The 25,157-nt window shown below is 43.0% G+C and overlaps 1 long non-coding RNA gene across 1 annotated transcript in view; it reads right to left on the bottom strand.

The window, feature by feature from the left end:
* LOC112115592 overlaps window positions 1–24,818 on the bottom strand; it is a 215,463-nt gene extending 190,645 nt beyond the window's left edge. The window contains exon 1 of the long non-coding RNA XR_003370222.1: window positions 24,746–24,818. This is a non-coding gene — a long non-coding RNA (uncharacterized LOC112115592). The remainder of the gene's footprint in view (window positions 1–24,745) is intronic.
* Window positions 24,819–25,157: the final 339 nt, after the last annotated feature.

Genomic DNA, 25,157 nt, shown 5'->3' with positions numbered 1-25,157 from the left:
GCCGCCCTCCCCGCAGTGCTCCGGCCGCCGGGGCGAGCGGAGCCGCGCCGGGCTCGGCACCCTCCCCTGCCGCGGGGGGGGGGGGAGGGGGGCGGCGGGAGGCTTTTTTGCTTGGGGCGGCAAAAAAGCCAGAGCCGGCCCTGCTGATCCAAGTGAAAAAGGAGGTGGGTGCAGGGTCGGCTCCGAATTTATTTAGTGCATTAGACTCTTTCCCCACTAATGCTTCCACTCTGTAAAGATGTGCTTTTCGGCTCACTGGTGGCACTGATGTATGGTAAACGGCCAGCAGTGCTCTCATACAAGCGTGCAGCAGCTGCTATAGGAAAGGGGTGTTGAAGAATTAGCCATGATGTCACACCCCAGTCCACAGGAGTGGGATTCTTCCTAGGGTTGCCAACTTTCTAGTCGCACAAAACTGAACACCCAGACCCGCCTCTTCCCCCGAGGCCCCGCCCCCAGTTCACTACATTCCTCCCTCCCTTTGTGGATCGCTCTCCCTGACCCTCACTCCCTTTCACTGGGCTGGGGCAGGGGTGCGGACACTAACTGGGGGTGTGGGCTCCAGGATGGGACCAGAAATGAGGGGTTCAGGTGTGGGAGGGGGCTCCGGGCCGGGGCAGGGAGTTGGGGTGCATGGCCGGGGATGAGGGGTTTGGGATGGAGAAGGTTGCTCCAGATTTGTGGGGGGCTCAGGGCTAGGGAAGGGGGTTGGGGCATGGGCTTACCTTGGGCGGCTCCTGGTGAGCAGCGCAGCGGGGCTAAGGCAGGCTGCTTGCATGTCCTGGCACCGCGCTGTGCGCACCCCGAAAGCAACCAGCAGGTCCTGGTCCTAGGTGGGGGGAAGGGGAGGGAGAGGAGGCTCCACACACCGCTCTCGCCTGCAGGCACCACTCCCCTGCCCGTCACCCTAATTCTTCCCTGAATACAAGCAAGCCTTCAAGTTGGCACAGTATATTGTTCCCTGTCTGAGAAGGGGGCATAAGTCAACTGGAGGTGTAACAGGTTGCTTTCATCTATCACAGTTCTCCAGGCAGACTTAACAGCAATGGCATCTCGTAAAAGGTCTGGCGGAGCTACGCACGCTAGCACATACAGACCGTAGGTTGGAGTATAGCTCAAGCCGCCACTAATATTACGAATGGCCAAATTCAGCTCTGTATCAACAGGCTGAGTAGGATGGCTGCACCCCGAGAGCAGTATTCAGCTGAAGCAACACACCAGGGCCAATACAGATGTATGAAGGCCTGAAGAGTCTGCCTCTCAGGGGTTCCCAACAGTTTTCATATCAAGGGAGTCCAGATAGAAACTTTCATTTTCCGGTGTTCAACGCGAGGCCACTATGTCAGATTATGGTTGAATTTTAACCCAAGTATGTGACAGCTGGATGGAATAGCAATAGCCATCCTTGGACCTGTATCGAGATGGCAAGACAACTGTTTAGATGGAAAGTAGGTGCCATTGTCTTGGTATGAGAATTCATCTCCATTCCTGGAAGTATCTGTGTCAAAATATCTGTGTCTTGTCTAAGATTCCTTTAGATCCTGTGGAAGTTAGTCAATTTCAGTGTCAGCAACACAGAAATTATCAGCATATGCAGACTTCCCAGCCCGCATTTCAGGACTGTCATATGCGCATATAGTGAACTAAAGGGGAGCAACATTGACCCTTGGGAAGGCCATTATGGAGATGTTTAAAATGATTGATTTTCTATCTTTGAGGAATGAAGCTTTGGTTGCTAATAATTTCTTAAGAACATAAGAATGGCCATATTGGATCAGACCAACGGTCCATCTAGCCCAGTATCCTGTCTTCCGACAATGGCTAGTGCCAGATGCTTCAGAGGGAATTAACAGAACAGGGCAACATCGAGTGATCCATCCCCTGTCACCCAGTCCCAGCTTCTGACACTCAGAGGTTTAGGGACACCCAGTGCACAGTGTTGTGTCCCTGACCATCTGGTCTAATAGCCATTGATGGACCTATCCTCCAAGAATTTACCTAATCATTTTGTATGTACAGTTGGGATTATGTTTTCCAATGTGCATTACTTGCATTTATCAACACTGAATTTCATCTGCCATTGTAGTGACCAGTCACACAATTTTGTGAGATCCTTTTGTAACGCTTCGTAATTTGCTGTGGACTTAACAATCTTGAACAATTTTGTATTGTCTGCAAACTGACACCTCCCTATTTACCCCTTTTTCCAGATCATTTATGAATATGTTGAACAGCACTGGGGACCCCACTTGGATGAACTGCAACATCAGCCTACAAGGAATAACTTGCAGCATGTTGGCAGTGTTGTAGGCTGCCATCAGGTCAATAAGAACTGCACCAACTTTCTTTCCTGACTCAAATGCATCTTCTATGCCCTGAGTCAGAGAATGTAGTTGATTTTGGGTGCATTGTCCCCTGAATCCAGCCTGAACATGAGGCAGCGGAGGTTTCAACAACATCATTAATCCCCATCAGGATTAGTCTTTGCATAGCTTATCGGTAAATTTACATTTTAGTCATGGGTATTTTTAGTAAAAGTCATGGACAGGTCACGGTCAGTAAACAAAAACTCATGGCCTGTGACCTGTCCATGACTTGTACTATATACCCCTAACTAAATCTTGGGTGCTCTGGGATGGGGCAGCCCGGGAGGCACCACAGGTGCTCGGGGGGTGGCGGGGCATGGTGGCGTGCGGCCCGGTCCCTCTGCTGCTGGGGGTGGTGGTGGCAGGCAGTGGTGTGCAACCCAGGACCCCCGATCCTGCGGTGGGGGCGGGGGAAACATAGCAGCCAGAGAACCCCGATGCTGCTAGGGGAGGCGGCGGCCCAAGACCGTTGCTGCTGCTGGGGGAGGAGGAGGTGGAGGCCCAAGGCACCGGCCGCTGCAGAAGACATGGAGGTCCCAGAAAGTCACGGAATCCATGACCTCCATGACAGACTAGCAGCCTGACTTATTGGTAATAGAGCAGAGCAATCATTTGGTAGCTGTTTGGGTCTATCAAAAGCTACCACATTTTCTCTGCATGAAGCTTTTGGGATGTTGCAGTCCTGGATAGAACAATTCAGAAATCAAAGCAGCCAGCTTTTGGTGATGTGTCTGAAGTGAGAGAGAAACTCATTGTGAATGTTATCCAGACCAAGAGCCTTGCTGATGTATAGCCATGTTATCTAAACACGGAGCTGCAATTGATACATAGCCAGGTTGAGCTCTTGATCAGCGAAAGTAGCCATCAGGTTCGTGTCTACACTCAGACCCTGCTATCTCTCAGCATCCACCCTTTTAACTGCATGTCTGAAAACTTTGTCTCCATTAGGAGCTCTGCCATTGGCCACCAGCTGGGATGCAATGGAATTTACTGTGACTATGTATTTCCTTTTGCTCAGACTAGATTCTCTGCTCAATCTTTCAATAGTTTGCCAGACTTTGCAACTGGAATGCAGGAAATTCAGTGTGGAAACAATTTCTTTCCAATGCTCGTCTGGTTTGATCTAGAAGATGAGAAAAAAATCTCTACTTTTATGAAAAATCTCATGTTCATTCTCAGCAGATTTAAACTTCTGATATTGTCAATCTGATGTATTTACTACAGTGTACACATGAAAACAGATAATTACATGGAAAATATTTAGTTGGGCACAAAAAATGGGTAATCTCTTTTCTACGTGAATAAATCATAAATAAGACCAAGCTTAACAATAATCCTTGTAGTACCCACCTGGACACTTTTCCCTAGCTCAATATGCTGCTCTTATCTATTACTTTTGTTGCTGCTCCCACTGCCAGTTTTCAAATTTAAATCAATGTGCCAGTTCTCATATACAAACCAATATGAATAAGATTTCATGAGACAAAATATCAAATACTTTACAAAAAACAAGTTATTACATTGACTGAATTCCATTCAGCTATTTTGTAATTCCATCAAAATGGCAAACCAGTTTGTCTGGCATGATGTGGTCCTTATAACATCTATGTTGTTTATTGCTCATCATTCTGTTATCTATATTCAGACAAGATTTTTTGTCTTTTAATATTAGTGATTCAAATTGAGAAAGAGAAAATTGTCAGATTTTTGTTAAGATTAGGACCAGATTTGCTTTTTTCCCTCACAATCCTTTAGTAGTGCCCAGTATTCCACAACCTTTTAGATATAGTGGTCAGTGGTATGGTAAAATCATTAGCTAAATTTTCTAAAAACTCTGGGATCCATATAATTTGAACCTGCTGATTTATATAGTGTCTTTAATTTTCCAAACTCTACTCTTGTGTGCTTTTTATAAACAGCTATATCCTCTACTGCATCTTGCATTTTGATTTGGTAGAATTTTATACCTGCTCTGCGTTCACTTTGCACAGGTATAACTTACTGTGTAAGATGCAAGACAATGGAGAATCAGACCCAAGGTGTGCATTGTTCACAAAGTTTCTTTTCCTTATTTTGCTTGTTGCAGACTACCTTCAAAAGCATTTGAGTAGCTCAAATCTCCCTCCTTATGTATTGCTGACCCTACTATATCGCATTTCTAGTAACAAGCTACTTAAATATTTTCTGTGTGTTTCAGAAAAAATATTGAAAAATTTGTGTGGAAAAATATTAAGCCTTGATTGCTCGTTTACACATCTAAAATGAGTGAGTTATTGTATAGAGTCAAGTATCAGAGGGGTAGCCGTGTTAGTCTGGATCTGTAAAAAGCAACAGAGGATCCTGTGGCACCTTTAAGACTAACAGATGTATTGGAGCATAAGCTTTCGTGGGTGAATGCCCACTTCGTCAGACGCAGGACCCTCTGTTGCACTGTATAGAGTGTTAATGTAGATTCTATAAAATAGCTTCTAAATCAGACTTTTTATGTACAACCACTAACACTTATATGTATATTTGTAGTGCAGCATGTATATTTAAACATATAATTGTGGACAGCATGGCTGCAAAATCTAAGAGGAAGTTTCCAATTATCCTGCCCTAACTACATTGTTCCTACTGGAAAGATATTGCAATCAGTAGATTAACCATAAATTAAATGTATATATAAAAAAGTATCCTGCATTTTACATCCTAAATTAAAAGAGATGTAATTAGGGCCCTTGAAAATAATTTTGGCTAGTGCTAAGTTTATACCAATAGCTATAGCAGCCATTTATCTCAGGCACTTCTGCCAAATTTGGCTCATCTACTGGTCTGTGTTTTAATCATGATATATACTTTCATGTTCCAGTTGAAAGTATCCATTATACACTTGAACAATCAATACTCTATGGAGAAGTTTTTACGGCCAATGTAGTTTCAAATTATTTGGGTGTTACTGGCAAAGTGCCAGAGGCATACAAATTCTTTTGAAGTGCATTATTTTATATATTGTCAATACACACACACACACACACACACACAGCTGACCAGGCTGGTACAAGTCCGGTCAGCGGTACAGCGTGGTTAAGGCCTGCCCCGGCTCCTGGAAGCAGCTGGCAAGTCTCTGCGGCCCCTAGGCATAGGGGCAGTCAGGGAAGCTGCACGCACTGCCCCCGCCCCGAGCGCCGGCTCCACAGCTCTCATTGGCCAGGAACCGCGGACAATGGGAGCTACGGGGGCAGCGCCTGTGGGCACCCACCATGCAGAACCATCTGGCCGCCCTTGCACCTGGGAGCCGGACAAGCCGGCTGCTTCTGGGAGCCTGCCTTAGGCAGCTCCCGGTCGGCAGTGCAGCAGGGCTGAGGTAAGCCCGCACCCCCCATCCCCTCCCACACCTGAACCCCCTGTCCCAGGTCGCAACCCCCTCCCACACCCTAACTCCCTCCCACAGCCCCCTCCCACACCCCAAACTCCTCATCTGCCCCACCCCAGAGCCCACACCCCTGCCCACACCCCCACCCCCCGCCCCCGCCCCGATTCTCCTCCTGCACCCCCAACCCCCCCCTGCCCGCTCAGAGCTCCCCCCCCCGAACCCCTCATTTCTGGCCCCACCCTGGAGCCCGCACCCCAAGCCAGAGCCTTCACCCTCTCCCGCACCCCAACCCTCTGCCCCAGCCCAGTTAAAGCGAGTGAGAGTGGGGGAGAGCAAGCAACAGAGGGAGGGGGGATGGAGGGAGTAGGGCCTTGAACAAGAGGCGGGGCCAGGGTGTTCAGTTTTGTACAATTATAAAGTTGGCAACCCTAACACACACATACACACATACACACACACACACAGTCAGATCTCAATTACAGCACTGCAAATTAGGAGTAACTCTCCTGCTGATTATTAACTTACATTGTCATGATATTCAAGCCATTGTATTATACACATACACCAATACATAATCTTAAGTAAGCATGGCAATAGTGTTAAAACCACATTTACTAAATTTTATCCTCATTTTTCCCCTGAGTTAGCTTGGTTGTTTTGTGATTTTTTTTTCCATGTGCATGCACACACATGCAAAGTAAACATTTGAAGACTGACAAAGTCCTTATTATAATCAAGCCCAGAGACAACTCACATCAATGGCCCCTAACAATAATGTGCAAAGGCATATCCTCCTAATTTATGAGATGGTTCAGAGAACTGATAAAAATTATTCCCTGATTTAAGGATTCAGATTAGACTATAAGGTTTGGAAATAATTAGTTCTAGTGCCTGCTTAACTTTCAGTCTACTTGTAAAATTAAATAGTGTTTTTTAAAGTGCAAAAATGTAAACTGCTTTGATCTGGTTCATACAGTGCTTGGTTCAGCTGCTGAGTGGCCTCCAAGAACAGCAGGAAGCAAACTATTTATGGAGCTGGAATTTTAGATAATTGTGTTTGGAGCAATCTCTCTGCAAAACCAATCTTGTTTTCTTATTTGGTTATATACAGGATACCACATGAGAGCACCTTATAAATGCTTCTATCAAATACATACATGCATATGTCTATGGTTAAACTGAAAGATCAGTGTTCAGATTTCCCTTGAATTAAACTAACAATGTCTAGACCAACTGCTTCAGCCAGTCCAATTATAACTCTCCTGTAAAGAAAAAGTGAACAGCTGCAGGGAAAGGAAGGCAATCACAGCTGCCTTAAAACTTATTAAACTAAATTATGCCGGAGAATCTACAGCTGAAAAGGAAATTTTTTCAACAGTAAATTCTCACGTATTGAAAGTTTGAGATATTTTAGCAGCAGGTAAATTTATCTAATCCTTTTCTCTTTAATCTTCACCATAATTTTGCATGACTATGGGCCGCAGTTTACATGAGCACTTACTGAGCAGCAAGCTGGCATGTAAATAAATCTACAGCACGCCACACGCTGTCTGTCTGTGTGGATCCTGCTGATGTACACTTAACGTTCTACAGCAAGCTTTGACGTTCAGCTGTTTGAAATCGCAGTACATTGAAGTGCACTAGCAAACTTTTAGTTTGCAGCAACAGGGTCCACACCGTAGAGTTACGCACCAGTTTGCAGTGGAGTAGGTGCTCATGTATGTAGACATGCCATCAGTTGCAAACGTTCAAATCTGGGGTAATTACAATGAAGCTAATAGAGTTGCTTCAAATTCAAATGGGTGTAAAAGGAGAAGAGCTCAGGCCTACAATTTTTACTGACCAGTCCCAGAAAAAGTAAAATAAAAAGGTGAAAATAAAAACACCAGGGGGGGAAAAAAAGGATAATTATCTTTATACACTTTCTACCTTTATTTACATAGGAACCCTCAGAAGCATTCAAACGAGATTCAAAAGAGACAGGTATACACTGGCTTAGGTTATAATTTCCTCAGAGCAGAGAATATTCTTATGCTCTCTTTTAGATTAGTATAGATCCTGAAGATAAAACAAGTATGTGTGTGTATTCACATTCAGAGTACGTTAGAATTTTGCTCATGAGCTAGATCTACAAAAAAGACACGCATTTGTTCATATTACTGTTCTTCATTAAAAACCAGCAAGATATTACAACCCCACACACACAAGTGTAACCAGACATACATTAGCAAATAGACTGTACAATTTGAAAAAAACCTACTAGACGTTGTTTCTATGCAACAGAAATCAGTTGCACAAATTTTGTTGGCCCACAGGAAGGATTAGTTATGAATATTTGTCACTTGGATGCAAAAATGTTTGGATCTAGATTCTTTTTTGGCCATAAAAGGTGGTGAACCTAAACCCAAGCTTCATTAGCAAGGAGCCCTAGACCAGCTGCATGAAGAGACATCTGGCATGCCAATCCTCTCCCACGGTCCAGGAATTGGGCCTCAAAGCTTGCAAATCCAAATTAGCAATCTTTGGGTCCAGCAAACAAAAGCAGATGGCCCAGCTTGTTTCCATTTCTACCCAGACCATTGGCCCAACCCCATTTACTACAACATCACTACTCTCACCTCGTGGGTGCCAGTGTGTGTGTTATTTACACAAGTACTCCTTTCAGAAAGGTGCAGTGTCAACATCATCAAATCACACCCTACAAGAGATTTCCCTTTCCCTCTTCCTCCTCCCCTCCCCCCCCCCCATGCATCAGGTATTTTTAATGTATCATGGCGTAGTAAGTATTGGACAAGTGTTCTTTGTATTCAAATCACATTCAGGTTTCTTCAGGATCTAGAAAATCACCTATCTGCTCCTTGTCTTGCCTGGTGAGTGACAGCAACCTTAGAAATGGGAAACACAACAGTATTCTTACTGCAAAAAGTGAAGCCATAATCTACAACAAAAGCCTAGATGAAAAAATAGAAATGTCTCAATCTTCAGTCCTGCCAAAAGAACGAACAAACCAGTTCATTACTGAAAGCCTGAGAAATCTGCACTATAATTCTGTGATGCATATTCCTAATTGTATTGTATTCACTGACTGGACGAGAGGGGGGGTGGAAAAAAACACCTACTGTCAAGGTTCCTTTTTTACCAACTTATCGGTGCATGCCCTTGACCACAGTACAAAAAAGCATTTACCAGCACTCTGCAGGTGAAAGGCTGTTCTGCAGTATAAATTGTACATCTTAGAAACAGCATTTTTTTAGCACTGAAAAGCTATTCAAGCATTCCTGTATCTGTAGGCTAAGTGGTTTGCTTCAGCCCGGGGCCGACAATGCTGATATTTCAAGAAACCTAATCTCTTAATGATTGGGATCAGAGGAATGGGTATGGCCATGAAAGAGAGAGCTTGAAACAGGCCTAATCTCAGGCATATCTGAATTTACAAACAGAGCGGAGAGTCAGCATTGCCACCAACATTGTTTCAACTGACTGCAATCTGTCTATCCCAGGGTGGTCCATCCAGCAAGATTGAATTCCACATCCTATCCCACACTGAAATTTCTTACTCACGGATACCTTCTCATGACAGAACTATCACATTTGTTCTCTTTGCACTGAATGCAATGGAAATGTGGGACTGCCATTATGCAGAACTACCACTGTGAGGTGAGTAGGCATCCCTTCCATCCAACAATGGCAGTGCAAACCCCCAGAGACAAAACAAACACTCCCACTTGGCTTTGCTTTATTTGGAAAGCAAATACGAGCCTGCCCGTGACTATAGATTTTCCTGGTTCTGCCTTGTAGCTAGCTCACCTCTGCATTAGATTCCAGTCTATAAAGTACAGACTCTTTCTATTCGTTTTAAAAAACTGGATATTATTTTTCATGGAAAATCCAAATGTTTTCCAATTCAGGTCACTCCCCATATCAGTGAAGCACAACACTAATCAGTACTGGTGCACGCACTGTGGCCTCTGCTTTCCTTATCAGTCCATATCAGGGCAGTCATATGTAACAGTATATTTTTTTTCCTTTTTCGTTTTTGTAATAGTGCCTTGCTGGATCTTCTCAAATAAACTAATCTTCTTCTGCTTCTTCACAGTATGCAGATGTTTCTGTTTGCAAAAAAATACATAGTAATTCACAAAAAAGGATTTGAAATTGTGTCAGCTATAGGGATCTAAACCAGCATAATTACCCTTTAATGTTTAATTTTGGATTGGGGTAGGGAGTCATTCTATAAACCACAAAGATCTGTCAGCAACTGTAACTGAAGTCCAGAAATATCACACCGGCACCTGCAATGCTGGTTTCCCCTGCCTTGATTCCAACAGTAAAGGAAAGGGCCACCCTTACTGGCATAGTAATATAATGCAATAATGCTAACTAATTTCCAAGTCTTTTCAGCAATAATTAGGGTTTGGTAATTGACCCAATTAACATGCCATTTTTGGGTCACCATTTTCTTAGTAATGCTCATCGGTAAGAGGTGACATTTGGGTGGGTTAAAAGCTGATGTGTTTTTGTTGGGGAGAAAATGGGATGACTATGACTATACTTACTTATCTAGAGGGGAGGAAAGGTCACTTGGCTCCATGATGGGTTCACATAATTATCTGGACACACAAAATGTGGCATTCTAATTTTTTCCTGAACAGAACAGCAGTGGCTTTCAGTCAGCGATAAGTTTAGTCTGTGGGAGTTTGGTTTTAGATCAGTTTTCTGTTTGGTGTTGCTTTTATTGACAAATATAACATACAGGTAAGATAGGGGTCATGGATGCAAAAATGGAGAGGGAGTTTAAATAGATTTTGTAATGTGTATTTCATGGGTTTAATCTAGCTATCTATCTATGCATTTCTAATGCAGTCATCATCACAAAACCTAAAATCCGAGACTTCCAATAATAAAAACAACTAGGAGAAGTCTACTAGGATCCGAGTGGAGAACAGCAATCTCAATTTAAACTTGACCTACAAAGCTAAAGGGTGACTCCAGTTCTGAAATATACCAAGACAGAAAGATCTTTGTTTATTGAATTGTCCTAGCATAAAGGTCCATTCTGAATGGCAGAATACTTGTTCTTATAGTTAAGTTTTGGATAACGAAAAAAAAAAAAAAGAGACTCTATACAACTTATGAATGCTGTTTAAGATCATGAACTCTGTATGTATGTTTATCAGTATCAGACTGCAAACTCCAATTTGAATGTGAGAGCTAGTTGCCTTCTCTGTTGTCTCTTTACCTCCATGTTGGACTGAGATTTCAAGCAGTAGTGATAAAGGGCTGAAAACAATATCATTAAATCAGGACAGTCCTCTTTACAAATACAAAACATCCTATACAATATGCCAGCTCCCGCTTAGGAAAACTGGTTTGTCGGGGGAGAGGTCGTCTCCCCATGAAGTTACCTAGTAGGGGTCTGATCTCTTGAGGAGGTTTAACAGAGAGTCTCCTGGCAAAGGAGATTGGAAGGTTATAAAAAGGGCAGGAGCTACTCTGTTTGGGATCTTCAGCCATTTCTACGAGCTCAAGCAGAGGGTAGATGTGGCAGGAATCTGATGAGGCAGAGGGAATCCTCCACACTTGAACTCCGACTGTCCCCCCAAGGACTACCAAGGGAAGAGAGAGCTAGAGTGAGGGGCACAGCCTTGAGAAAGGAGGTTGTTTTCTACCTGAGCTGCACTCTGTGCTTTATCTATTGAGTAAAGAACAACGGTGATTTAGAATCCTGTGCCAAGTCTGCCTGTATTTTACATGCTACACCTATCTCATGCTCTTGAACGATTAACCTGTGGACCCAGAGCACCCACACGGCTGGAGTTCTGGGAGAGGGTGTGTTTAAGATATGGGAGAAGTCTGAGGGGCCAGCACTGGTCTCAAGTGCTGTGCAGTTTGACCAAATGGTCTCAGCTCTGAGGGAGTGCTGCTGGACAGATGCTCCCTGAGTGTGTGCTGCCATGCCTGGACTCTGTTCAGACCCCAGAGGCTTAAACCACATAGGATCCATTGGTTTGGGGAGTGGCCAAGAGGGATCGCTTGACTAGTTCTGTGACAAGTAATGTAAAAATTGCTACATATAGACCTGCAATAATTATGCGTATCTGCAATAATAAAACTACGGTGATTATTTGCTCTGAGTGCCTATTGCTAAGGTATCTTAATAAATGGAAGGTCATTTTACAGCTAACAAAATGACTAGGTTTAAACTTTAATGCTGTTTGAGTGCACAAGTGCATGCATGCACACACGGTCCGAGAGCAAAATTTAGACGATGAGGTGAAGATTTTCAAAATTCCGGTGGGAGCTGCTGGGTGCTCAGCACTTCTGAAAATCAGGCCACTTAGTTTGGTGCCTAAGATGGACTTAGGGGCCTACCTTTGAAAATCTTGACCTATGTTATATTTTAAGAATTGTGCACTCAGATACTGAAAGGCAGAGATATGATTCTCAGTTCAAACACGGACTCTAGTGACACACTAAAAACTCAAAATGGATACTACAAAAAAGGAGAATTTGGCCTCTCCAAAGAGATTCTGCCAACTTTGATTTACACGAAACTACCAATATGTTGATTGTACAGTTGCCAGAAGTCCCTTATTACAAGGGATGTCCTTATTTTTTTAATCTCTGTACAACAAGATTGGGAGTTGCTTAGTGCTGCAAAAAGCAGGAAGTAATACCCCTGCTGAATGTAGACGAGTACCTCTTATTAATAAAATAAATAAATATCAGGAGGAGGAGTGGGGAGAGGGTACTAAGAAAACAGTCCCTTATTTTTGAAATACAGCACTGGCAACCCTAGCCTCGATTCTCATGTTCTCACAGCATTTACAATAGCAAGCATTGCAACAGGAACTAACAAAAGCTGATCTTATTGTGAATCATTTGTATGTATTAGGACAAGCAAGCCCTGCTGTAAGAGTAGAAATAAAAATTAAGGCTGTCAAGAGATTTAAAAAATTAATTGTCATTAATTGTCATTTTAATCACACTGTTAAACAGAATACCATTTATTTAAATATTTTGGATGTTTTCTATATTTTCATAGATTCATAGATTCTAGGACTGGAAGGGACCTCGAGAGGTCATCGAGTCCAGTCCCCTGCCCGCATGGCAGGACCAAATACTGTCTAGACCATCCCTGATAGACATTTATCTAACCTACTCTTAAATATCTCCAGAGATGGAGATTCCACAACCTCCCTAGGCAATTTATTCCAGTGTTTAACCACCCTGACAGTTAGGAACTTTTTCCTAATGTCCAACCTAGACCTCCCTTGCTGCAGTTTAAGCCCATTGCTTCTTGTTCTATCCTCAGAGGCTAAGGTGAACAAGTTTTCTCCCTCCTCCTTATGACACCCTTTTAGATACCTGAAAACTGCTATCATGTCCCCTCTCAGTCTTCTCTTTTCCAAACTAAACAAACCCAATTCTTTCAGCCTTGCTTCATAGGTCATGTTCTCAAGACCTTTAATCATTCTTGTTGCTCTTCTCTGGACCCTTTCCAATTTCTCCACATCTTTCTTGAAATGCGGTGCCCAGAACTGGACACAATACTCCAGCTGAGGCCTAACCAGAGCAGAGTAGAGCGGAAGAATGACTTCTCGTGTCTTGCTCACAACACACCTGTTAATACATCCCAGAATCATGTTTGCTTTTTTTGCAACAGCATCACACTGTTGACTCATATTTAGCTTGTGGTCCACTATAACCCCTAGATCCCTTTCTGCCGTACTCCTTCCTAGACAGTCTCTTCCCATTTTGTATGTGTGAAACTGATTTTTTCTTCCTAAGTGGAGCACTTTGCATTTGTCTTTGTTAAACTTCATCCTGTTTAACTCAGACTATTTCTCCAATTTGTCCAGATCATTTTGAATTATGACCCTGTCCTCCAAAGCAGTTGCAATCCCTCCCAGTTTGGTATCATCCGCAAACTTAATAATCGTATTTTCTATACCAATATCTAAGTCGTTAATGAAGATATTGAACAGAGCCAGTCCCAAAACAGACCCCTGCGGAACCCCAGTCGTTATGCCTTTCCAGCAGGATTGGGAACCATTAATAACAACTCTCTGAGTACGGTTATCCAGCCAGTTATGCACCCACCTTATAGTAGCCCCATCTAAATTGTATTTGCCTAGTTTGTCGATAAGAATATCATGCGAGACCGTATCAAATGCCTTACTAAAGTCTAGGTATACCACATCCACAGCTTCTCCCTTATCCACAAGACTCGTTATCCTATCGAAGAAAGCTATCAGATTGGTTTGACATGATTTGTTCTTTACAAATCCATGCTGGCTGTTCCCTATCACCTTAACACCTTCCAAGTGTTTGCAGATGATTTCCTTAATTACTTGCTCCATTATCTTCCCTGGCACAGAAGTTAAACTAACTGGTCTGTAGTTTCCTGGGTTGTTTAAATATATTTATTTCAGTTACACCACAAAATACACAGTGCTCACTTTATATTATTTTTATAACAAATATTTGCACTGTAAAGATAAACAGAAGAAATAGTATTTTTCAATTTATCTCATAGAAGTACTGTAGTGCAATCTATATCATGAAAGTTGAACTTACAAAAGTAGAATTATTATTTTTACATAACGCCCTTCAGTTGAGTGAGCCTTTGTTTGCAAGGGAGGATGCAGCGGGGGAGGAGAGACTGGTGCAGGGAGGCTGATCTTGCCAGGCCCCTGTTCTCTATGGTCGTGTTTCTCAAACTTTTTGTGCTGGTGATCCCATTCGCACTTAAAAAAATTGTGACCCCCTATCTTCAGCCGTAGGAGGCTCAGGGCTCCAGTCTCCTCCGCCCCGGCTCCTCCAGCCACTAGGGTTGCCAATTTTGGTTGGATGTATTCCTGGAGGTTTCTTCAGGTGACAAAATCTTTAATTAAACATTAATTTTTAATTCCTAGAGAGTCCAGCCCAATCCTGGAGGGTTGGCAACCCTACCTGTCGCCCACGGAGCTCTGGGCTCCAGGCTTCAGTGCCCCCCACCCCACCCCCCATCTCCTGGCTGCCTATGGAGCTGCAGGTTCAGCCTCCCTCCCCACCCAGAGGTATGGGATTAACATGTTAAATGCGTTAATTTTGCTCTTGTTAATTGCAGGCGTTAACTGTGATTAATCGACAGGCCTAATAAAAATACTGGTGCAAGTCTGAGGTATATTAGGCCAGTGCCAGGCAATTTTATGTGGCTCACATGCCAGTTGTCAAGGAAGCTCACAGAATGCAGATTCTAGAATTTTCCCTGAGAAGGGGAGTCAACTAATAAATTCTGGGTGGCAAGCTTGCTTGGGGTAGATCTGAAGTTAGATGCTCAACCAATGAGTGCACAGAAAGATTCCAAGTTTAGCTTAACAACTTGGCTCAGTTGTTCCTCTAAGGCAGTGGTCCCCAACCTTTTTGTGGCCAGTAGCACATTCATATTTTCAGAAGAGTGTGGCGGGCGCCAACAATTTTTCAAGGCTTATTTTGTATTTGTACATTAAATAACACGAAAAACATCATATTTAATATTACATAATATATGAATGCAGAGAGAAGAGAGAAGCCAGAGAGAATCCCCGGAGTACTCTGTCCCCAGCAGGTGCGGGGCCCCGGCTTCTCTCCCCTGCTGGGCACTAGGCGGGCCCCGTGCCTGCCAGGGACAGAGAACAGCAGCGCCTGCAGCCCCAGAGTTCTCTGTCCCCGGCAGGCGTGGGGCCGTGGCTTCTCTCCCGTGCAGGGCACTAGGCGGCCCCCGCACCTGCTGGGAACAGAGAACACCGCGCCCGCAGCCTGAGTTCTCTGTCCCTGTCAGGCGCGGTGCCGCGGCTTCTCTCCCCTGCTAGGCACTAGGCAGGTGCACATAAATGCCCTGGCGGGTTGGGGACCACTGCTCTAAGGGAGTGAGTAGCAAGTCAGGCTGCAAGGCTGATTGCAGAGACTTCAAAGGAACAACTTGTTCAATTCTCAAGACAGACACAGAGCATAGAGAAACCTAGCTTATGGTTTTAGTTAGAGAGATGTTTATTGGTTACAGTTCAACATAATTGTAGTTTGGCATTCCTGAATATGTTTCAGTAATTTCTTTTTTATACCTACAAATGCAGTTCAGTTAGCATTTCCTTGACTGATTTCTCCAAGCTACCATATACCAAAAGGAGAGGGAACACAGTAGAATGTGACTCTGCCTTCAAAGCACACTAGTCCGTATTATTAGAGGGATCCATACAAGGGTAACGGGATCTACACTAGCCCTGGAAAAATTTAAACATTTAGAAAAATAATTTGTTAATTATTTTTGTCCTAGATTTAAAAAACTGCATCAAACTGTATTGTATAGCCAATGGAGTGGTTAGAGATCAGAAGTTTTGTACAGTCTCAAATCAGCAAGACTACTATGGTCCTGTACTGTAATTACTGAAGTGTTACCTTAGAACCATTTGGACCAAAAGCTCTATTTTAATGGTATATTTGTGACTTTTCTGATCCAGAATGGGTTCAGTGACTATATGCCACTAACCGGGATATTTTCATGAGAACCATACCTATTAATGGGGCAGTCAACCTGAAATCTTGACAACTGAAAAAAGTTGAAAGTAATTTCAGGTACTAAACCTGCCCCTGATCATTATTCCTACCCCACCCCACCCATTTTTGTGGATTTCCAATCACATTTTCCTATTTTCAAAATGAGTGTCTCTATCCTGATGCTGTGTGAAAAACACACAGAGGACAGGGGGAAATGACTAGGGCCCCAGTCCTACAAACATGCACACCTTGAACTTTAAACACAACAGCAGTGCTATTAGTTTCTGTAACTTTGTTTTATAGTTTTGGCTTCAATGGGACTAGTCATGTGCTTAAAGCTCAGCACATGTGTAAGTGTTTGTAGGAACAAGGTTTAATTGATTTTACCCACAGAGTGCTATCAAATTCACAGAACAAACAATAGAGAAAAAATTCCTAATCTCTTTCAGTTATAGCATCCTAAACATGGGTGGCAGATAGGGTGACCAGATGTCCCGATTTTATAGGGACAGTCCCATTTTTGGGGTCTTTTTCTTATATAGGCTCCTATTCCCCCCCCCACCCCCACCCCCATCCCCTGTCCTGATTTTTCACACTTGCTGTCGGGTCACCCTAGTGGCAGGTATCTTAGGCAAGGGTAGGCTTTGCCTTCCCAAACAGCCTAGCGTGGTCCCGCCCACACTCCGCTCCCAGGCCAGGCCCCCTCCTGTGGTTCTCAGAGCATTCTGCATGGCTGGCCACCCGGCGCTGGGGCCGGGGGCCATGGTGGAGGTGCTCTGGTCTCCTGCGGGGGGGAGGTGCAGAAGGGGGGCAGATGGGGAGGGGAAGGGCTGTGGGCACAAGGGGGAGGGGCCGGGGTCTAGCCTCCAGCAACAGCCGGGTCACCAGCTGCCCATGATCCTAAGTGTTTCTTGTAACAATAGTAGGTAACAAATTTCAGAGAAGTGTGATTTTCAAACCGACTACGTGCCTTTAACAGTGGTCAATTTTTCCTGCTGTTTCAGTTGAGGCGCATTAGACATGCATGGATAAATTTGCCAGGTGAAGTGGTTTAGATGGCAAGTCTCCCCCTCCCCCCCCCACACACACACTTCCAAACCTGGGGGGAGGGGGGGGGGAAATCACATGCCACCATTTTGTGTATTAAGCACTGGTAGTGTGAGGTCTTCTGGGCGAGACACGAAATGAAGGACCCTTCCCCTTCCTGCTCTCCTAGAATGGGTTCCTGAAGCTCAAGGCTCTTTGTGACTACTTAACAATGCAGCCAGGCCTTCCACATCACCGATCATCTGAGGTCGGGCTGCAAGAGTCTTTGTACCATAATTAATCCCCAGAAAACTCTACACAAGATAGATAATGAAATACCTTCAACTGGGACAAGCAGCAATTTATAATACAGGCTTTCAGGCCAGAAAGATCCCTTTCTTTAGATACTTCGATATAAGCTGCAAACTGAAGAATTTCAGGAACCAACTGCTGCAGGGTTCAACACATTCATCTGTCTGTGCTTCAGACAATAACCTGCCAAAGCAGACAGAAGACTACTTGGACTATCTAGAAGACATGTAACTCAGAGCCACCTTCAGCACTGCCAAAAACAATTCTTCTGACTAAACTGACTGAGCCAGTAGCAGTGATTCAGCATTAAAGAAAATAGGCCTTCCCAAGAGCCATTTTTTTGGGAAAGAAAATCTGCAACAGTTCACAAGTGAATTTAATTTGCCATACTATATTTTAACAGTCATCTCTTCAGACAATTAAAATATTGTATTGCAAATTAAAATTGCTTATGCCTTGTTGCAAGTCTTATTACTACAAATGTGGTCCCCAGGAAGCACTATTAACTTTAATGGCAATTCTCCGTTCCTGGCACATGATGAGTCATCCTCAAAGTAATTCAAAGGTCATCTCATTGAAGGTGGAAAGAGAAAAGAGGATCAAACAAATAATGACAGGGTATGACAAAGATGTGCAAGAAGGAGATACACAAGGAGAAAGCAAAAATAAGGCTAAAGGGAAATTAAAAATAAAGAATGCTGTGCCATTTGCTTAGAGGCAAGTATTCTGCACTGATATACAGGCCTGGGTTCAATTCTCAGCCTCTGTCTCATTCTCCCAGGCTCTCGGGGGTTGGAGTGCTGTTGACACAATGCTCTCAGGCCCTGGAGGAAGGGGCAGTACTTCAAATTGATCAAAAGAAGGATTATGGCAGGTTCTAAAGGAAATTCCTTCAATCCTCCTCAAGCTGGAAGGATGGGACTTTACAATGGAATTGGGGGAAATCATTTACAACATTTTAGGAAAAACAATCAGCTCTGTTAGTAGATCTTATTTCTTGCCTTTGGGCTCTGCTGGGCTGTGGGCTTCAGGTAAAAATGTCTGCACTCTGTTTACATTACATATTACACCAGTGGAGCTGCTCCAATACAGAATTTCTGTAAGTTCAAATTTTGCTATGGTAGAAGCAGCCAATGAAAAATGGATCCCTAATAGCCCTGCCTCAGTCACTGCACACCATCCAATACATGTACTGAATGATTCGTGGATCATGGAAAAATAATAGTATGTGATAGGATAAATGCACTGTATCATAATACATATGAACAGGGGGCCAGAGTTAAGGTTGAGATTTATTAAGACAATAGCACTAGAATGTTCTGTCCCAATTTTTCATTAAGACACCAAAAGACACTTCTGCCAAATTTCATCTTTATTCCCTCAGCCAATATAGCACCTGGGTGGTTCAAATGTCAGAAGATTTTTACAAAAAAAAATAATTAGAGAAGTATATTCCCCCTCTTCTCTTATTAAAAAAATAAAATAAAATAAAGCCTAAACCCTATTCACTCAATACTTTCCAAAAAATCACTCTCAGCAGAGGCCAGGCCTGAAAAACTTAAATGATAAAAGTTTCAAAAAGTTACAAGCAAATGGAAAAAAATTAAAATGCAAACACTTAAGAAACCTTAACTACAGCTATTGTTACATATTCTAGCTATAATTTAGTTTACCTCAACATAATTCAAAATCCATCATCACATGAAACATGAATAGTAAAATAAGATCACTTTTTACTTGCAGGAGTAGAAAGCAAAAGCAGGAGCCACACCTGGTGTAAAAAGGCATAGCTCCTTTGGTTTCAAAGGAGCTACATTGATTGGCACAGGCTGAAGCTCTGGACTGAGAAAAGAGATGTGGATAGGCAGTTGAGGTGCATACAGAAAAAGAAAATGGTGGCTCCATTTCTCTGAACTCTCAGCCCTCAGACAGGCCCCCTAGCCAGATCCACATGATACCTGCCCCCTTCATTAAAAAAATCCTTGTGTGTTGCCCAGCTGCCAATGAATAACAACTGTTTGCTCTAACGCTATGGGAGATTACCAGGCACCTACTGCAGGATCATACTGAGGAAGAAGGGGATCTTTATATGAGCTGCAGTTGAGGCATTTGGGCCAGTTCTTCTATACTCTGATCTTGTTCATCTTTCCCTAGAACAGATATCTTATTATAAACAGCTTCAGCATACACTATAGACAAGTATTTTACTGTGCTGCTCTATTAGCTTCAGAAGAGTATGGTCTCTATAGAAAGGCATCATGTAACTGTTAGGGATCTACTAGAATTTTATTTTTCCTTAGCAGCCCTCTATTAAAGATCTGAGAGGCTTCTGTTAAAGTCCTACTTGAAAACCAGTTTCCAAAGTGAATTTAGCCACTTGAATCCACTAGTAAGTATTTGCAAAGGACAGAAGCTCCCGAACATACAACATTTCTAACTCAAAGTTCCTGATCTACACCAAGCTTTAGCCCACCAGCGTCTTCTCCATTTAGCTCCTTCACACACTTTTATTACATTGTGAGCATTTCAGTCAGAAACTAGGGTCATAAACTTCTCCATTGGAAAGCATTTATAGCTATTTGGACTGAATTATTCTGTTCAAGAGGTTATAATAATAAAGGAAGCTTACAAGCGTACTTCTTCCAAACCCTAGTATGTCACTGCCAGTTTGGAAAATTGGCTCACTATTTATCTTTGTTTGGCTCCTCTAGATTCTCAAATTTCTTGCTTTGAAGCTATACTGGACAAACAAAAAACTTAATGTTACCTCACATCAGCATCGGGAAGAATATAAAAAATTTTACTTCTCATTTATTCCAACTTCAGATTCACAGTTGAATATAAATATTGTCAGAGTTTCAAACAGTATTAAAATGTTAAAATCCTGCCAAAGTTTACAGCCTAGTTATATCCTGCCACAGAAAATTTGTTCTGTTTTTCAATTTTATGAAGTCTCTGGCAAGAAACAACCCAGCTCCTTACATTCATATACATACATACATGATTAGTCTTATTTCACTGTAGCCTAATCAAACTGGCCAACTCACTTTCTCTACTCCCAAACATTTGCATCATCGGGGGTGTGCACAAGGGGGAGCAAGCAGGGGCACTGGCCCAACCCCCCCAATCATCGACAGGGGCACAAAACTCCTCCGGCCATGGTGGGAGCTGACAGTTCCTCCAGCCCCAGGGCTGCAGTGGGGAGAACGAGCTCCTCGGGCCCTGGGGTCATGGCGGGGGCACAGAATATGCCCCTCCAAAAGCAGTGAAATTTTAATTCATGTGCATGCCCCTGCACAACATATACCATCTCTCGATCACCCATTCCTGCACAGCAGAATGTAACAGCAGAACTTTTCCTCCTCCTCTAGTGACTGACTCACTCAAAAAAAACCCCCACAAACAAACCACACATGCACGGTCCTAGTAGGGTCAAGGACTTTTTATTGAGGCTTTTCACCCTCTTGCACTCTACTAAAGTTCTAGTCCCATCCCCTCATTCTAGTGCAGACATTTTAACAGCAATGTCCTCGTTTCCAAAGAAACAGCTTGTCCCTCTGCCTTCTACCTAGCCTCAGCACATTTAAGGAGCAAGTGACCCAAAACTTCTCTAATTGAGAGTCCTGCAATGTACTATGAGCTCCCATATGAGCCATCAGAACAGTCAATAAACTTCAAATCATTTTTTCAAAGAGGAAGGACTTACGTGAATGTCACATCCCACTCTCAACCCACCTACGATGACTCACTTCACCAGCTTAACCTAGAGAAGGCCCAGAGCTTTGAAGAGCTGAATAAGAATAAGAACTGCCTTAAAGTTTTCTGTTCAGCGTGTAGGCAGGGACAACGGCAAATAAGGATAGATGTGCTCAAAATGAAATGCTACACAGCAATAACTTGGCCCTGTGTTCAGGATCAGATTATAGGCCCAACACCTCCATTATCCAGCTATCTCAACTCCGTTGCCCAGATGGTCTCTGCCAACCTTGTAGGATCAACACGACACTGAATTACTGCCCTCTGCCACCAGCTAGCTCTGCTTTTTGGCAAATTTGGCTCCCTATTGTAGTTAGAGAATCTTTCCAAACCTCATTTCTCTGAGTCAAATCTTGCAATGTTAAAGAGGCTCATCCACAAGAATGACAATAACCTTTTTCCTCTTGGCTATTTCTGGCACGAGGATTAGGATTAATATTAATTTACCCTTAATCAGTCTACTCTTCTGATGCAGCAGCCAATCTAGTATACTAGACATGTGAAGGGTTCCCATTGCCTGTTGTACCTTCAACATGTCCCATGTGTACTCACGTCACTTAGTGGATTGGATTTGTAACAAGTTTTTTTTTTTTTAATTTTTCACCTACCCAAAATTTTTGTGAACCTCAACGTTATGCATTAGAAGAAGAAAAAATAATGCTAAAGAGAAAAAATAGGGCTTTAGTACTACACATAGTTAGGCCCTTTTACCAGCAATGAGGCCTATGCTACAATGTGCTGGCTGGGAGTTGAGGACTCTTAGCATCTTTCAGGATCCCTCTGCACCTTGGATTGTGCAGGGAGTCCTCTGATCTCTTCACTGGGGATGAGCTCTTCCCCCTTCGGACTAGGAGTCTGTCAGCCAGGGAAGAATTTTAAAAGAGCTGCATTGCAGCCCAATAGTATCACGCTCTCTCTGAATGAGCTCCAGAAAGGAGCTGTGTTAAACAGAATAGGAAGGGCCATGCAGCCCCAAAACTATCCCTGTACATGGAAAAAAAAATAAGAAAGGGATAATCAGGAGAAGATTAGACTGGCTCATCCTCTCTGCTGAATTCTAGCAGTCAGTGAGTCAAGGAAGCCCATGACCCCCACTTCACTTCTAGAAAGTTTTGTTTATTTTAAACCTGTATGGTAGGCCAAGCCCAATGCCTGTCCAACACCCTACTCTTGTCTGAGCTGGAAGTAATTCCGGCAGGCTGTGAGACTGCTGGGAGTTATGAAGTGCGGGAGCAAGGAAACTCATTCGTTTGAATGCTTAGTCTCCTTGCCCTAGGGTAGCTCTGCAACTCCCTGCTACCACAGAGCTGGGTTTTAAAACGTTTGTTTTGGAATATGAGTGACAAGTTATCCTTTCTGCTGAGTAGGTTGGCCTTCTAAGGTGCCAGCTTCTGGGGCCTTCTGGGGTTTGTGCTGGATCATGCTCATAAGCAATGAGACCCAACAGGCAGTGCATGTTTTGGCAATTATATCCTTGAGAGGTATTTATAGCCACAAGGCCAAAAGCTGAGTTACTTTAACCACCCAAGCAGCACCAAAAATCACATTGCAGTTCAAGGTCTCGAGTTTCTCATGGCTAATCTGAAATATAGTTCAGCAATAAATAGGAGGGAAATTGTCCCCTTTATACATTGAATAGGCACTATTGCACAGGTATGACAACCAATCACAAAGCTCCATTTGCGTCCAGCATTCTAGACAAACGTATTACTGATAATCTTATGATTTAACAACATAAGAGCATTTGTGCATGTGACAGAATTGGGGTTTAAATAAATGTATTCATGTAGAGAGGCTAATTTAGCCTCTTTCTTCCATACAAAATATAGGGCTTTCACCACTGCGTTCTATCTTTGGCAGTCTCTTGCTGCAGTCTTGGCTTCTTCCCATGTCAATTTGATAGCTTTCAGTTCTGCTTCTGCTGTGTATTTCCAAGTTGTCCTTGGTCTATCCTGTCACCTCTTGGTCTGGGGATTCCAGTCCAATGTGTGTCTTGTTAGGTTGTTTGGTTATTTCTTCCATGTGCGTCCTACCCACCCACTTTTTCCCATAATTTCCTGTCCTATCAGTTTGTTTCATCCTTCTCCAGAGCAATTCATTTCAGATTTTTTTCTGGCTATCTAATGTTCAGAATTTGTCTAAGGCATTTGTTTATAAAACCTTGAACTTTAGATAGTATGGTCTTGATAAGTCTCCAAATTCAGCACCATATAGTAAGACAGATTTTACAATGGTGCTAAATATTCAAAGTTGAGTTTGGAAGGCCAGGTTTCTGCTTCTCCAGTTCAGCTTTAGGGTTTCAAAGGCATATCTGCCTTTTGCTATTCTGCACAAAGAAACATCACGGATATGTAGGAATACTCTTAAGCAAACCTTTTATAGAAATAAATGTCTTTAAAAGAATAAGTTTCTTGTATGTGAACATTAGTCACACATAAGAGATCTCAGATGACAGTGAATTGTTCAAAACCTTCAGAAATCCACACATGGCAACAGTGTAATACCTTGGATTGTGTATTAATAATAATAAAGTTTCTTACTGAGGTGATAGGATTGTATGTACAGAGTGGCAGGGCCGGCTCCAGCTTTTTTTCCGCCCCAAGCGGCGAAGCGGGGGGGGGAGGGGGGGAGGGGAGATAAAGCCCATCAGCGGCAGCTCAATCGTGCTGCTTCTTTCTTCTGCGGCAATTCAGCGGTGGGTCCTTCGCTCCCTCTCTTCCTCTTCGGTGGCACCTCAAAGAGGAAGAGAGGGACTGAGGGACTTGCCGCCGAAGACCCAGACATGCCGCCCCTTTCCATTGGCCACCCCAAGCACCTGCTTCCTTTGCTGGTGCCTGGAGCCGGCCCTGCAGAGAGGGAGGCACTAAATATGCTGTAGTTCCCCCAGTCAGTTCATCCATGCAGCCGCACTAGCATTTTCAAAAAATACAGCCACTTATCTGGTCTTTCAACTGAAGGACTGGTGTTTATGACCCCAACTACCTATATGAAAGAACTGGAAAAATATTCAGTAAAGGGACAAATTCCACTACATTTCTGTGCACACCCAGACAGGGTCGGCAAAGCAGAGCTTTCTGCAGCAGATCTGGCTGAAGCAACTAGATTCAATTTGGGCAGGTGGGCTGACAAAAGAAAGAAGATAAAACAGACTAACTGGTAAATCCTTCAGTTGTTAATTTGCTGTATCATATGTTGTCAGAGTCACCACATTTTTAAAAAAAAATTCTCACTGATTTAAATAGAGACATATGTAAAGAGCAAGAGATGGAACTTTTTGATATTTTCACTGGCATGTTGTTGCTGTAACATAAATACTACTACTATTGGAATATATCCAGAAAAAAATGGAAGGCAAAGTTGTGGGGAAAATTAATGAACCACCACATTAAAAAGCATATTGCCAGTTTCCTACCTGAAGAATATTCATCAATCCTTGCTGTCCTGTGACAATGCTTCAGCAACCGGGCGAAAGAAAGAGATATGGCCAATTCCCTGTACATTTAAAAGAGAAACATAGACATGTCATACTATGCAAAACCACAAAACTAACTTTCAATAGGACACCAATAAACTGATACAGAAAAATAAAGACTTGCCAAAACTGGTTCATATGTTTCCATTGAAATTATTCTTTTGGGATGGCTCTGTGTTGTATAGCTAATTAAGTATTTTATTCCACAAATTCAGACAGAATTGTGGTGTATTAATGAGCTCAGGATGACTTCATTTTGGATAGAAAGCTCAGGGCAAAACAAATGAAAAACAAATCATAACGATAAATAATAATTAAAGCAGAAACCAGCAATGAATTCACCAGATATATC

The sequence above is a fragment of the Terrapene carolina genome, unplaced genomic scaffold (assembly GCF_002925995.2).
Source record: "Terrapene carolina triunguis isolate 2854851 unplaced genomic scaffold, T_m_triunguis-2.0 Scaffold58, whole genome shotgun sequence".
Taxonomy (NCBI): Eukaryota; Metazoa; Chordata; order Testudines; family Emydidae; genus Terrapene; species Terrapene triunguis.
This window is presented reverse-complemented; position numbering and strand designations above follow the sequence as displayed.